The sequence below is a fragment of the Limulus polyphemus genome, unplaced genomic scaffold (genome assembly GCF_000517525.1).
Source record: "Limulus polyphemus unplaced genomic scaffold, Limulus_polyphemus-2.1.2 Scaffold138, whole genome shotgun sequence".
In the NCBI taxonomy this organism is placed as follows: domain Eukaryota; kingdom Metazoa; phylum Arthropoda; class Merostomata; order Xiphosura; family Limulidae; genus Limulus; species Limulus polyphemus.
This window is the reverse complement of record NW_013665748.1, coordinates 109,616-120,312: the sequence shown is the minus strand read 5'-3', so window position 1 is coordinate 120,312 and position 10,697 is coordinate 109,616. Positions and strand designations below refer to the sequence as shown.

At 35.9% G+C, this 10,697-nt stretch overlaps 1 long non-coding RNA gene across 1 annotated transcript; it reads left to right on the top strand.

The window, feature by feature from the left end:
* Positions 1-1,218: 1,218 nt before the first annotated feature.
* Positions 1,219-5,378, top strand: LOC111083240. The gene is made up of 2 exons (XR_002608895.1): positions 1,219-3,058; positions 3,214-5,378. It is a non-coding gene; the product is annotated as an uncharacterized LOC111083240 (long non-coding RNA).
* The last annotated feature ends 5,319 nt before the right edge of the window (positions 5,379-10,697 follow it).

Below are 10,697 nucleotides of genomic sequence, written 5' to 3'. Positions count from 1 at the left end.
ACGATTATAGAATGGATAAGTAGAAACACTTAGACATGAAAACGTTTTTCAACTATGACGTATAACCAAATTATGCACGATGTTTCACCATTTATTTTGTTGTTGTTTTTATTATTTCTCTTCAATTTACGATAAAACCAGCACGGATTTTTAAACAAAATTATAAAACAAACAATTCAAGTATATTCTGTAAAGTTTGAATTTCGCGCAAAGATACGTGATGGCTATCGGCGCTAACCGTCCCTAATTTAGCAGTGTAAGACTAGAGGGAAGGCAGCTAGTTATCACCTCTCACCTCCAACTCTCGAGCTACTCTTTTACCAACGAATATTGGGATTGACCGCCACATTATAACGCCCCCTCGGCTGTAAGGGCGAACATGGCTGGTGGGACAGAGATTCGAACCCGCGACCCTCAGATTGCGAGTCGAGCGCTCTAACCACCTGGCCATGCCGGGCCCGGTCTGTAAAGACTATTCTTTCATCGGTAACTTGTTAAAACTAAATGGTAAAAGGTGGATTAATTTTAGTATCCTAACGCAGATTAAAAAAATAAAACAAAGATTAATACTTTACAGGAAATATCTTAAAAATGAGACTTTCCGCAGTCTCAAAATACAATAAAACATTTACTCAGTAATTTACTTTATAAAGATAAAATTCTTGAAACTGGGAAGTTACACAAATGTCGTCATAACTTTAATAAACTTTATTATTGTTTAATGTATGTCACTTTGATATTGCAATATGAAACTAAGATAATTCTCTAAGTGTTCACTTCTGTGATCTAGCTTATTGAGTGCCGATTTTACAGTCATAGAGGTCTGTCTATTCAGTGGTTTGCTTGGAATATCTCGATTTCTGTCTAGTTACCATACATTAAGCGTCAGAATTTTCATAAGTCAGATCTATTACATTTTTATACAATTTTAAAAGTTCGGGTTTTATTACTAAAAGTCTTTGGGTTAAAGCGGAGTGTCAAAACAAAATACATACTACCCACAAAGTTTGTTGTTAAGTGCAAGGCTAGATAATATGTACCGTGTCCACCGCGGGTAATCGAATTCCTAAGATCCCAATCCTACCGCTGAACTAGCGGTTCACCTTCCCAAGTACGATCAGTTCTAACGATATCCGCCTGGTGGCGCTTATGTATGGTTACTGAATTTGATCACGTGTCACAGCGAGAGAGATACGCTTCAATTTGTTGTTTGTGATCGCCAGAGAAAGTAGTTGATTCCATATAAAGTTGTGTATAATCAAAGTGTTACCGTAGTGAGAACTCAAACAATTTAGTTAAAAAAACCGAAGTGGCTTCTATGCTACTCTCAACTAGCTGCCACGGTGGAGGACCCGCGCGGTTCAGATAATTCTATTTCTCTATCCGAATACTCGACATCACGATCCGAAAATGATAGCCGCAAGGAAAAGAAGCAGTTAAGAGCAGTATTCTTAATCCGTAATGGTGAAGTTTACAAATTTTTTATCAACGAGTCTGCCGCAAACGAAACACTGAGCCCTGCGCGTCCGACATTGTCGGTGACTGCACCGCCCGACGAACCCGCGGCAGGAGCAGTAGACAACCGACCTCATGATGCTATTCCTGAAAAGTCCGAACGCCGAGTTCAACTGCGGCCACCAATGTCTTTCTGTTCCGGATCAACGTCTCTTTCCGGCTCCGAAGATACCACTTCGTTGCCCCTCGTGGCTAGCAGACCTTTTGCTGTTCTCCTTCGGCTGAGGGTGACTCAGATAGTAGCCGGTATTGTGACTGTACTATTTGGTACCGTGGCTTGCTTGGATCCAACCACTAGGCCTACTCTGGGGTTCGGCATTCCTGCTGGGGCCCTTACAGTTCTGGCTGCAGCTCTTCACATGCAGGCTTCCCGCCGACAGTTTCATGCCGCTCTTGCTGGCAGTTCAACGCTATTTTTCGGATCAAGTGGCTCACGTCAAGCGCCACTTCTGCAGGTCCTTCGACCCTTATTGCCGACTCTAGCTTGCGTGTTAGCGTCACTCCTGTTGCTAGCACTAGCTTGCATGGCCTTAGGTGGGAACGACAAAAATCTTATAGCTTTGGGTATTCTCCACTCTATCAGTGCTCTTGTAGTACTCTGCACAGAGGCACTAGTATTGGCACTACGCTGGCACTGGACCGTTAAATCTCATTATTAATTGCATTTCCCAATATGATATCAAAGCATTAAATGTTTCACACGAAGACTTCCGACTCAAAAGTCAGTATAGGAGAAGTTTGTGAGAGTATTATAAGACTGGGACGGTTTGAAAATAATAACAATTTGATGTGGTTACCATTAAATTATGAACCAACCAACATTTTACTCTAATGACAAATTTATTAAATATTGAAGGGAATTAAGAATAGAAAGATTCGAAATAAGAAAACAAATGTATTAATTACATATAGCGAAATGTGTAACGAGAAGATGTATTCCATTTATGGATACTCATTCAGATGAAAAAAATCACTAGTATTTTTTTCCAGAAGATTTATCGGAAGATTTTATGTGTCAGAAAGAAATGCGGCTAAAAATTTCCAACACGACAATGTATAATAAGGAATGGCCATCACGATAGTAACAGAATGTGTATCGGAAAACATCTTTCTTCAAAAACAGCAGTGCATACTAGCGAATCAGATAAGTCAAAACATTACTTAGAAAAGTTAACTAATGAGATAGAAATAGTATACTATAAATGTTGTGAATGTTCAGTTACGATCAGATTGGTGACTTATAAACAAGAAGAGTGGTTGAAGACGTTTTTATAATGTTCACAACAAGTGGTGATCATTAGGACAGAATTACGGTTTATTATTAACTGATCACATTTAACCCAGTAAATAAGAGACGACAACTAATTTAGAACGTTCAGTGGTATCTGACATTCGATCTGAAGCTTCATGTAAGACGATTAAAAGAAAAATCTGATCTTAAAGAAATAAGCTTTTAAATGCTAACATGTGCTTCAGAACTCTTAGAGTAAAACTTTATATAAAACAGAAATGATCCAGTTAGAAAAGAGAACGAATAAGTTAGGTTTGGGAAATAGCTTTACTTAGGACGTTTCTGATATGAACTAGAAGTGATCAAAATGAGAGAACAAATAACGTTAGGTTTGAGAAATAACTTTACTTAGGACGTTTATGATATGAACCAGAAGTGATCAAAATGAGAGAACAAATAAACGTTAGGTTTGGGAAATAGCTTTACTTAGGACGTTTCTGATATGAACCAGAAGTGATCAAAATGAGAGAACGAATAAACGTTAGGTTTGGGAAATAGCTTTACTTAGGACGTTTCTGATATGAACCAGAAGTGATCAAATTAAGAAAACAGATAACAACAATGATTTCATGGGAACGACCTTTACTTAAAAAGTTTGATAGCGGACGTGAAGAGATATTTCGAACTGATGATATGGGTATAAACTGCTGTATTCTAGAGTCTGCTAAGCAATTACCACATTTATGTGTGTTTTTGAGTGAAGAAATGTTTTATTGTTGTTTACAATTATCCGTTTCAGGTATTTGTAACGTTACAATGTGTTGTTTTGACCTTATGTAAAGAACAGTCTTACGTCATCAATAATATAACTGATAGATTTCTATTGAATGTTGCCGTTTCTATAGTCTATGTTTTTTTTAACAATAGTAACTATTTACTACATGTTAAGAGAGCGTACAACCGTGCTGATCAGATTGCCTCGATTTCGGCTTTGTTAAATATTTAGTCGTGATTGGTTTTTCGTTTGAACAAGTTTTTCTTTATTAGTTTGTTAAAGAGATCAAACTTCATCTCTGGGGTAAACACTTAGTTCTAATATGTAAAGATCTTTAGAACATAAACTAAATAGTTAATCAGATATGTTAGACTGCCAAACAGGTTTAAATTACTAATTGTTTTTGTTATAGTACTATTAAATAAAGTCCAAAGTATCAATAGTATATTTGTTTTATATGTAAAAAAAATAAATACAGTTGTTTATTTGATGTCATACAATTAGAAAATAATGTTCGCATTTACACGATATTAATTTTTACGGAAACTGGATACAAGTTGTGAATTAAATACGTTCTGACACTAAGAAAGACTTTTAAATAGAAAAGGTGAGGTACTATTATAGTGAACCATCACAAGAACTTTTAAATTGAAAGGGTGAGGTACTATTATAGTGAACCATCACAAGAACTTTTAAATAGAAAAGGTGAGGTACTATTATAGTGAACCATCACAAGAAATTTTAAATTGAAAGGGTGAGGTACTATTATAGTGAACCATTACAAGAACTTTTAAATAGAAAGGGTGAGGTACTATTATAGTGAACCATCACAAGAACTTTTAAATAGAAAGGGCGAGGTACTATTATAGTGAACCATCACAAGAACTTTTAAATAGAAAAGGTGAGGTACTATTATAGTGAACCATCACAAGAATAAACTAATTCCGACAATATTATTTCAGATCGTGAGACCAGTTCAAATAGAAACTGCTAATTGTAAAACAGTAAATATTTAAAGAATGCTGGAGTATTTCAAGGCTTGTAGGTCGTTATTTTAATCCATATTTGGATTTAGTCTTGTTTTAACTTTTTACATACTTGTCTTTCTGGCAGCTATTTTTATCATCGTTTTCTATCGATGTAGTCGTACTTGGATTAGAGGATTAGATTTTAGCCTAAATAGGCCATAAATAGCTCACGAAAATGCATATCTCAAATATAACATTTGGCTAAGGTTGACACAGCGTCAGAAGGTGATCTTGAACTGATTTTTTCTTCGGCTAAAATAGGTCAGCTAAAACTGTTCTGAATGCTCATCTAATAAAAATTACTTTTATTTTTTATCTGCTTTTGTAAACCAATTATTCATATTAAGAATTTATAAGGCATTATAAAAATGTTTAGAAAGTACAATCTTTATGTCGATTTCAACTTAGGTTGTTTCTGAAAAAATCAATCATATAGACCGTACTCAGAAAGGGATATTTAATGTTTGAAACAAAGTTGTCGTTTACTGGATATAAATATCAAATATGTATGTATTTTATATGCGTGTGTTTGATATTGTGTTTTAGGGATCTCTGTAGACTATGTTTCATTGCCATTTATTGTTGCGAGTGCTCTGTTTTCATGTCTGCATGTAGCTCAAATCCTGGTGTTGTTCAGTAACATCTGTGATATTCTGTTTTCTAAAAATACGTTAAGAGGAAGTGGTTCATAATTTCTTAATACAGTCCTTACTTCATGATTGGACCTTTGTTTAAATCCAGTTGTGTTTTACAAAATGAAGTGAAAAACTGTAACTCGTAAAAAAGCTGCTATAACAATGATATGGTTGAATAAAGTAACTTGTAAAGCCAACTGCTTCATGTTTTCTTTCAAAAAAGACGCCACAAAGTATTTTTACTTTTTTTCAGGTTTAAAGAAGCCAGTATCACTTTACTCTTTTGACCGAAAAATTATTGTTTCAGAGAATGTTCATATAAATTTATTGTCATCAAGTTGCCAAACAAGGTACGTTTGTTACATTTCTCAAAATATACAAACATACTCTCAAAAGCGTGGTAGATAGATAAATTGGACGTGAAATAAAAGATAAATTATTTCTGTTCCCCTTTTATATCTAAGCACATCTCTGTGGCTTGTTACCTTTTCTAACTAGGAACATTTATCCCGAAACAAAGTTTTAACGTACATTAACTCGTCCCTAAATGCAGGCGGGTTTAAGAGATTATTGTGTCGAAATGAGGGGCTATACTCATCCGATATATATATATTTATTTAATGAAGAGGCTCTTGTTGTAGTTAATAAATCACAATATTGAGAAATAGAAATTCATCATAAATAATGGCCGAGTGTTAGCCTGTAAATCCGAGGATTCATAGTTCGTGTCGCATTGGCGCTTAAACATGCTCCGCACTTTGAATGAAGGGGTGTGCTGTGAAAGTCACGTTCAAATCACACTATTGAATCAGATAAGAGTGGCCTGGCGGTTGATGATAATTAATAACTGCATTTTTTAGCCTACCAGTTCAAAATAGGAACAGCTATGTGCAGCTTTGCGCGAAATTCTAAACAACCAGCATAAGAAGAAGAAGAAAAAAGTTGCGATGTATGAGAAGGGCAATAGAGTTCGTAAAGCATGAAGAAATATACCAGCTACGATAAAAGTATTTACATTGGGCACGTGCCAAATTCCAGTCCTAAATTTATAGCTATGGAAAAATACGTTACAGAAACAACAACAAAAAAATCCGAAAAGTATCCATGCATTATAATAACCTCAGAAAACTTACGGAGTTGCTCAATAAGTTTCAGAGGTATTCATTTTCAGTTAATAATAATCAAAAGAGAAAATCAAACTACTAATGTCTGTTCACACACACACTGCATTAGCAATGTTATGATGAGGAAAGAATCTCTGTCGAAAAGTGTTGTCCGTGTGAAATAATCAGGAACATGAACATTAAGAAGTTACTGCAAATCCATATAATTAAAATTACTTGTGTGCGTGCGTGCGTAAAAACCTTTTTATACTTCATTAAACTATGCAAAAATGAAATTAGGAGTAGGTAAGTACGGACGACGTCACAATATGCGTAAGGGAGGGATGAGTGTCGATAGTATTATGCATTGCAGAGATGAAGGTATTTGGGAAGTGAATCTGTTATCCTTCAAAACCCCGCCTCAGACAACAGGATTTATGCGCTAAGTTTAAATATCTTCATTTGTTTATAGACGCTTAAAATACCGGTGCCGTCATCCTGTTGAGTTTTAATGTTAACTACCGATACTCAGGTTTTCAAAGGTCTGGAATCTTACTATATGATCGATCGGTTTGCCATCTTTCATCACACCATTTGGCTCAAAATGTCTTTTGTACCAGAGGTGTTTGGTGAGTGTCACGTGTTGTGGAATAGGTTTAACCTCGCAGTCATTGAGACACCCCGCACGGCTATTATATTCCTTACGAACTCGACATACCTAACCTCACATGTGAGTAGTCTATATTGGTCACTCAACTGTTCTAATTACTTTAAATACACTTTAATGCCTCTGCGTTTTATGAACTTTGTATATTCAAATACAAAATACTATAACCAAAAATGTTTCCCTCTTGTAATATATTGAAAAGTCTGTTACGCAGCACCACCTGTAAGTTAGTTGGATATTATTTCCTTATCGGGAGCTCCATTGCAAGTTAATCGCATTTTACAAGAATATTTACATATGCTAATACAGTGTGGGGATCATCACGGCTACGAACCATGGTGTCGCAGGACGTGTTCAGTACGTAAACATTTGGTTCACAGCGATTTCCTGACCATTCGACAATGCAATACCCACACAACTGATTATGGTAATGTCACAACTCTTTCCAAGGCAGGGTATTCGAAAAGGAAAACAACAAGAAAATGCCAACGTTCAAGACACTCCAGTCTTATATACGCCTGTGGGTTAAAAGGTCAGTATGTATGAGTGTAAAACTACCTAAATAACATTCCAACACAAGTAGTACTGTTACTCCATTACCAGAATTCGCAGGTGATCCAGAAAACCTCCATCTAGAAGGTGATTGCTTATAAGTAGCAGAGATTCCGGTCATAACGTAATTCACGTGTATCTTGAGTATGTAAAGAAGCACGAGTCATGGATGTCCACGTTACTATCTCGAAAAAACTACAGAAAACTGTACAAAACTTCTTTGCGCACGAGAAATAGGAGTATGCTACAACACTGGGCGAGGTTGGGTACACTTAATGAAAGTTTGTTACTGACCATGAGGTGATAAGGGCGTTCAAGTATGGTACAGAGAATAAAAAAAAAAGCATTTCGTCGGGCATTATGGTTGCCGCAGATTCCTTAGATAATGGTAAAAACTTCACAAAGTGCAAAGTAAAGCAAAGGAAAACTCTACTATCAGTAGGACGTGTTGACACAAATTATTCAACATATGGCTATCGTTAAGTTACACGTTCTAAATTTACAGCAGTGTTTATCTACAAAACAAAAACTGGTGATCTTGCTATCCCTTTCACTGACATTCCTTTGAAGCTACTTGATTGCACACATATGGACTTCTGTGCATTCAGTCTTGGAAGCCAGTGCCCATGAACAATGGAAAGTTTGATAAGGTGTACGTGGGTGGCCTAAGATTGTTACAATGGAAATTGTGATGTCAGTGTGTAACCATGACCACCAGAATGATCAAGATCGACTATGGAGGAATTATTTGCAAGTGTATCACGAGACCTGGATCATCGTTTTTATAAAGTATGATTTATCTCAGTATAATGGACGAATAAAAACATTTCATTAATTGAGTATAAAATTAATCAACAGCCAGATGATTGTGAAATATTATCAACTTGCTGATACAAAAAGAATAATATAAAATGAGGTTTGAAATAAGTTTTATAGCCTAATGAGCTATAATCGTGAACGAAAATGCCTTAATGACAGCAGCGACACTAAAGAGTTATTAGTTGAAATGTTATTGTATGCTAATCGTATGGAAATCTGTATAGAGCTAGGTAGGAGTAACGTAAGAGAAATTAATGCGTTCACGTATACCCAACATCTTATTAACCCAATATGACTAAAATGTTCCTTAATGGCAGACTGTGGTGTTTCCATGTTCCCACTATGCCTAAGAACTCTCTGTCTTGGCAGATTGTTGTTTTTTATGTTTGTTTGTTTGTTTTGTAATTCAGCACAAAGCTACACAATGGGCTATCTGTGCTCTGCCCACTACGGGTATCGAAACCCGGATTCTAGTGTTGTAAGTTCGCAGACATACCGCTGTGCCACTGAGGTGTATGTGTCAAACATTTCTACTCGACAGCGTTATAACGAAACGTTGGATAAATAAAACTGTCTGTGTTTCATGGAAATATTCTGTTGATTAGCATATTACCTATAAGTCAATATTTATTAAAAGACTTGTAATATAAATACATGTTTTTTAATAAAGTGTTATGTATTTTTGTTAACATATATGTCTTGGTGTTTTATTTTTTGTGTGATAGCTATGTAGTTATTGATGAAATTATGAATACATTCTTCTTTTTTATCATTTTGCAGCATTCCTTAACTAGTTATCGTAAGTTTCAACATTCTGCGACATTTCTCAACTAGTTATCATAAGTTTCAACATCATGTAGCGTTCTTCCAATAGTTATTTTAAGGGTAAGCATTCTGCAGTATTCCCCAACTAGTTATCTTAACGTCAACATTCTGAAGCGTTCCTCAACTAGTTATTTCTGATAAAAGAAACAGTTTCTAACAAGTTATTTTCTGTCACGAGAAAAATTTGAAGATTAATATGATAGATGTTACGATTTTTTCAGTCCCGTGAATATATACTGTTTGTGTTGTTTTATCTAAAAACGACAAAACGAAAGTGTCTTGCTCTTCGACAGGCTATGTCGTTACGTTAGGTGATTAGATCACATTAGGTTAGATTAGGTAGCCAGATTAGGTTTGGCCAGGTGGTCAGATTAGATTAAGTTAGGTTAGGCTTGGCGGTTAAATTATGTTAGGCTAAGTAAGAAGACTATGCTAGACTAGATAGTTTGGTTAGGTTATGCTATGTGGTTAAGTTAGGTTATGTTAGGCTAGGCTAGGTGGTCAGGTTAGGTTAGATAGTTACGTTAGGTTATCTGGTTAGATCAAGTTAGGCTATGTGGTCGAGTTAGGTAAGGCTAGTTGGTTTGTAATATACATTGTCAACCACGGCCATGATGTCAGATTCATGACGCTCTAAAAATGTTGTACTGCTGTCATGAAAAGTTTTATGACAGATAGTAAGAAATGATCCAGAAAATATAAAACTTTACCTCTGGTTCTATAGCTGTATGTCAACTCTCGTGATCATGATCGTTAGCTTATGGTATTCTTATTCTAAGAAACTCTATAAATCTGCAGATTAATTTTAAGCTAAATCTAGGGAGGGACGTTTACTGGTAAATGTTTTCACAGATACTCCAAGTGTGGTTCTAGGGAGGGACGTTTACTGGTAAATGTTTTCACAGATACTCCAAGTGTGGTTCTAGGGAGGGACGTTTACTGGTAAATGTTTTCACAGATACTCCAAGTGTGGTTCTAGGGAGGGACGTTTACTGGTAAATGTTTTCAGAGATACTCCAAGTGTGGTTTTTCCAAGTGGTGATATACTTCTAACGAATTAATTCATATGTTGTTATTGTCACGAGATAAAAAAATACAGTTCCCTGATCTCGTGGGTTTTACCCCATTGTTTATGAAGATCGAGCAACTTGTTTATGTCGCAGAAGTTACAAAACGTTCAATCTGGCTGTTTTGTTTACTTTCTTTTCACACATTGCCTTTCATAGTACTTTAATTTTGTTTCGATAAAATCGGGTATCGAAATATTACATTCTCGCATTTCAGAGGAATTTAACTTTGCTTGAGGAATTTCACCTTTTTAGTTGGCTTTCCCGATCGGGAATGCATGGTCCATCCGTATTCCTCTACTTATGACCAATGAAAGTGGACATATTGCATGGATTAAAAAGAAAAACAATTCATGAGGAAATGCAACTTTACATGAGGGAATGTAATCTTCATGATAGCTTTCCCTCGAGTAAAGTGCCCGGCATGGCCAGGTGGATAAGGCGCTCGACTCACAATCTGAGGGTCGCGGGTTCGAATCC